Raw genomic sequence first — 5,694 nt, 5'->3', positions numbered from 1 at the left:
ATCGTCTCACCAAGTGCCAAGTGGACCCATGACACGAGCACGTGCAAGTGCTCTCGAAACCAAGGTGACATTACTCCTCTCGCAACTCCCTTTTGAATCACATGAGACACGGCTACTACCTCAAACGGAGACACTTTGCATACTTAGGTACCTAGGAGTTAGCCATGGAGAAGCTAAGGATCAAGGCGGGTCGAAGGAGGGAAACAGCCAAGTCCAGACTTGCCTGGATGATCCGGATCCCCATCCGGACAATCCGGCCCCTGGCCCGGACAATCCAGCTACAACGCTCGAAGGCCACAACAAGCCTCCTTGTGAAGCCGGATCATCCGGACCCCAGCTCGGATTATCCGGACGGACCCAGACATCCGGACAGCCAACAACCTCCACGACACGTCTGGACCATCCGGACGCCGCCCCGGATCACCCGGACCCCTGAAGCCCTGATCATCCGGACAAACTTCCGGATCATCCGGACAGTGCCTGCATGCATGATGTTGGGCCGAGACCCATGTACCCCTTCACCCCCTTAGCCTATATATATGACTCCTCCTTCACTTTTCTAGGGTTAGAAATAGTTTAGCTCATTTGAGAGAGAGAGAGAGCATTGCTCGTCCACTTGACATATACTCCATTGAAGACCGAGGCCTCCGCGGAGAGGATCCCAAGTGGATTCGAGACCCCGCAAGGGAAGATCCCCTCGTGGATTCAAGACCCCGTCTCCGGATCGGGAAGAACTACCACCTCTTGTATCGTCCTTTGTTGCGTTTGAATCTTGTATCACTCTTTGTGTTCATTAATCTAGCAGATGTGTGATTGTTCTCGTTGATTTAAGTGTTTCCCCTCGCGTGTTCATCGTGTTCTTCATAGGATCCCCTTCATTTCGTGAAAGATCGGCCCCTAGGGTTCCATCCTACATCACAAATCATCCAGCTCTTCGGAGAAGTCCAGATCCACCTCCTCTTCGCCAGGAAGATTCAGTCCCACGAAGCAAGCTTGCAAGTTCTCAACTGATCGATTTTGCACTTGTCCCTTTTTTTAGGGAAGTGCACTCGTCCTTGGTAATATGCAAGATAATTAAAGTGGCTAAGGAGGGCCTCTTCCCATGAGTTCTTAGTGTTAGTGAGCGCTCTCTCTCTCTTGATACATGTTTCTGTTTTTTTTTGTCCACTGCGGTTTTTCCTTAACCTTTCGTTTCTTTTTTTTTGAGCGTCAGTACAGACACAAGCGCTCATATACACGCGCATACACTCACCCCTATGAACGCACACGCGCACACCCTATCCCTATGAGCACCTCCGAGAGACTGAGCCGGCATATCATCTTGAGATTTACGAAGTCACCGCAGGCACCTCGTCGTCGACGGGAACGTCTCCTCTCACTGAAAGCATATCGCCGGAAATCCTGAAATAAATCCAGGAATAATGCGAGCACCAGGATTTGAACCCTGGTGGGTTGAGGATACCACTGTCCACCTAACCAACTCAACCACAGGTTGATTCGCATAACCTTTCGTTTCTTTACTTTGTTATTATTGCCATGTGGGAAGCTACGTGGCTGGCCTTGAAGAAGTATGGCTCATAGAGATTTACATGTTTTACTAATTGACACGTGTTCGTTTTATATTTTGTGCACTACTGGGATTTTTATCATGATTGCTATTATTTTTTAACACAATACAAACATTCATCATATGAACGCACACACGCACACTCTACATTTATGATAATCTTTGAGATACTGAGCCAACACAATATTTTGAGATTTGTAAAATTATCACAAGCGCCTTTGTAGTTAACGGAAATGTTTCCTTCCTTGAACAAATATCGTCAGAGAGCCTGAAATAAATTCATGAAAATACGAGTACTAATGTCAACTTAGATACTCACATTGGCTTTTTATTTTGTTCATTATTGGGTTTTTTATTTTGTGTTTGCTACCTTTTTCACACCGTACAACACAGATGCTCACATATACGCATATACACTCCCCCATGAACACATGTGCAAACATCCTATAATTATAAGAACCTTTGAGATACTAAGCCGATACAACATCTTGAGTTTGATGAAGCCATTGCGGGTGTCTTTCGTAGCCGACGGGAACGTCTCCTTCCATTGAACGAATATCGCCAGTGATGTAAACCGAACCTTGTGGTGAGATCCGATCTGTTGTTGCGGCCCAATCTTCCACGACACTCCACCGCCAGTAGTAGCAACATCTCGCCCGCGCACGCGATGTACACAAAGTAGAGGGTTTGAACCTTGCGGCCCAACACGAGAAAACCAATCTCGACGAAGGTACTCACGTGCAAAACAATTTCCGCGAAGAGAAATCGCAACATAGAGGTTTTCTAAAGATCCCTCCAAAACTTGATACGGGTGTTTACCCTGAAAACACATCGTGACTAATTCATATAAAAATAACCTCCCCTTTATAATGTGTGCACCTTAGTTTTATAGCTCACCTATCTACTTGGTTGATAAGCAACGCTTTCTAATCTAGACTCTTTCTCACGTTTAAAACAACAAGCGACCCTTTCCTTATCTAATGGATTGCATGCTTTATATTTTAGCAAACAACCGACCGATACAAAACTGATAAAAGTATTCCTAACTTGGACTCCTATTTTTCGGGTGCACATCTTTATTTGATCCCCTGCTGGTGGTCTCTATCCAAGTGAACACAAGGACATAATATCCCACGACAGATTCCTGGCCTTTCTTCTATTTTCTGGTGGACGTGGCAACATAAAAAAATAACGCACTTTAACTCTTCTATGAGCACTAGCACATATACGATCTGGTTGAAAATTTTCTCTTCCCTCGTGTATACGTATACTACATTAGAGTGCATGGATTGCATGCATGCGTACTAGGTTCCATGAAAACAATTCCATCTTTAAATCATTTTGGACCATCGCATAGTCAGGGACTCCAACTTCTTCCGATCTCCACGCTAAATAACTAGCACTCAATTCTTGCAGATATGCAGACGTATAGGTTACAGTAATAGGCTCATCCTTAACTTTGCACTGCTTCTCATTAATCTTCAGATTCGGTATACCTAAAACATCATTAACGGCTGGATCAGTAACTGGATTAATATTGCTAATGATTGGTGTGCTTGTATCATCCTCTCCTCCTTGAAACAAACCGTCCTCGGTTTTGAGTTGATCTCTTCAATAGTACTGTTATTTGTAGACTGAACGATGACCGTCAAATTTCTAGCACCTTCGACCTTCTTCCTTTCATTTTCTTTCTGCTCTTTTATCTTCGCAAGATGTTCTTTCCTCCAAGAATTAAAACGCTCCTGACCCATGGGCGCTAGGTCGTAGTTCTTACCTTTCTTGACGGTATATGTGTGTGTTTGACAATCATACGCAACATCGTGCTCTTTGTACCATGGCTTTCCAAACAATAAGTGACATGAAACCATCGGTGCCGGAATCACGTCACACAAAACAGTGCAAAAAAAATTCCCAACAAAAAGGTACCTCGGTTTGATTTGTGACACTGATTTCTTCATAAACCCAACGGAATGAGTATGGTTGTGGGCGTGGCGTCATCGGTAGTTTCAACTTCTCCATCATCTCGATGGTTGCTGCGTTGATCAAACTCATGTGGCCGATTGTCATAGCACATGATCTCTCTTTTACCATAGCACGAGTATGAAAATGTTCATTCCATCGGCCTTCCTCCTCCAATTGAAATCCATAGCTTAGCTTCCATGATAAACCAGTTATCTTTTGCACAGTGCCGTGAACAACCTTGCTCTGAATACCACCTGATGTAAACCGAACCTCGTGGTGAGATCCGATCTGTTGTTGCGGCCCAATCTTCCACGACACTCCACCACCAGCAGTAGCAACCTCTCGCCCGCGCAAGCCATGTACACGAAGTAGAGGGTTTGAACCTTGCGGCCCAGCACGAGAAAACCAATCGCGATGAAGGTACTCACGCGCAAAACAATTTCCGCAAAGAGAAATCGCAACATAGAAGTTTTTCTAAAAATCCCTCCAAAACTTGATACGGGTGTCTACCCTGAAAAACACACCGTGTCTAATTCATATAAAAATAACCTCCCCTTTACAATGCGTGCACCTTAGTTTTATAGATGACCTATTTACTTGGTTGAGAAGCAACGCTTTCTAATCTAGACTCTTTCTCACGTTTAAAACAACAAGCGACCCTTTCCTTATCTAATGGATTGCATGCTTTATATTTTAGCAAACAACCGACCGATACAAAACTGATAAAAGTATTCCTAACTTGGACTCCTATTTTTCTGGTGCACATTTTTATTTGATCCCCTGCTGGTGGTCCCCGTCCAAGTGAACACAAGGACATAATATCCCACGACAGATTCCTGGCCTTCCTTCTATTTTCTGGTGGACGTGGCAACATAAAAAAATAACGCACTTTTACTCTTCTACGAGCACTGGCACATGTACGTTCTGGTTGAAAATCTTCTCTTCCCTTGTGTATACGTATAGTACATTGGAGTGCATGGATTGCATGCATGCGTATTAGGTTCCATGAAAACAATTCCATCTTTAAATCATTTTGGACCATCGCATAGTCAGGGACTCCAACTTCTTCCGATCTCCACGCTAAATAGCTAGCACTCAATTCTTGCAGATATGCAGACATATAGGTTACAGTAATAGGCTCATCCTCAACTTTGCACTGCTTTTCATTAATCTTCAGATTCAGCATATCTAAAACATCATTAACGGCTGGATCAGTAACTGGATTAATATTGCTAATGATTGGTGTGCTCGTATCAGCCAGCTACTAGGGATGGAAAGTGGTACTGGATAATCGAAAATATCCGATATTCATATTCGAGAAAGTGCCTATAGGTATCCGAAACATCCACATCCGAACCAAAATGGAAATGAAAATTATCCGTATATGAAAAATTATTTAACAAATAAATAAATAAATATGGTATGAGATTTTGACACAAATATGGATATGGAAGTGGATATATCCGTATCTGAATAACATTATGTGAGCTATTTTTCAAAATTCTAGCCCCAAAATACCAAATATCCGACATAAAAGCCACATGGGTGGTCAAATTTTACTCTTTGAATGGTTAAACTTAGAAATTATTATGCATTACAATAGTATTTATTCATAAACCTGTTTATCATTGACTTATTGTATGTCACAAATTGATTATTTCATGTCACATAGCTATTGACTAATTTACTTAAACAATATGTCGCTATTATATGTATCCGTTTTGAATCGAGCAAACATCCGAAACCGTGTAAACATCCGATATGTATCCATATTCGAATAACATCTGAGCCGCATCCGTATCCGATAACATCTGTATTCGTTTTGAAAATATGAAAGCGAAAGTGGCAAGAGCACTATCCAAGCCGCATTCGATCCGTTTCCACCCCTACCAGCTACTAAGTTAGTGCTGATGGCATGCATTTGAAGTACTTCGGCGTGAGTGCTTTCCTAGCTGACGCGTGCTAATTTTTTGTTTGGTTACTACCGGGTTGTTTCTATTTTGTGTCTGCTACTGTTTTCAACACAGTACAACGCAGATGGTCACATACACTCACCTCAATGAGTACATGCACGCACACCCTATCCCTGTAATGCTATTCGGAGAGTTTGAAATTAATCTAGAAAAATGCAAGCACAAGTGTCAACACTATACAACACCAATGCT

This window comes from Triticum dicoccoides, chromosome 2A (genome assembly GCF_002162155.2).
Source record: "Triticum dicoccoides isolate Atlit2015 ecotype Zavitan chromosome 2A, WEW_v2.0, whole genome shotgun sequence".
Lineage (NCBI taxonomy): Eukaryota > Viridiplantae > Streptophyta > Magnoliopsida > Poales > Poaceae > Triticum > Triticum dicoccoides.
Note: the sequence above shows the minus strand (reverse complement) of the source record.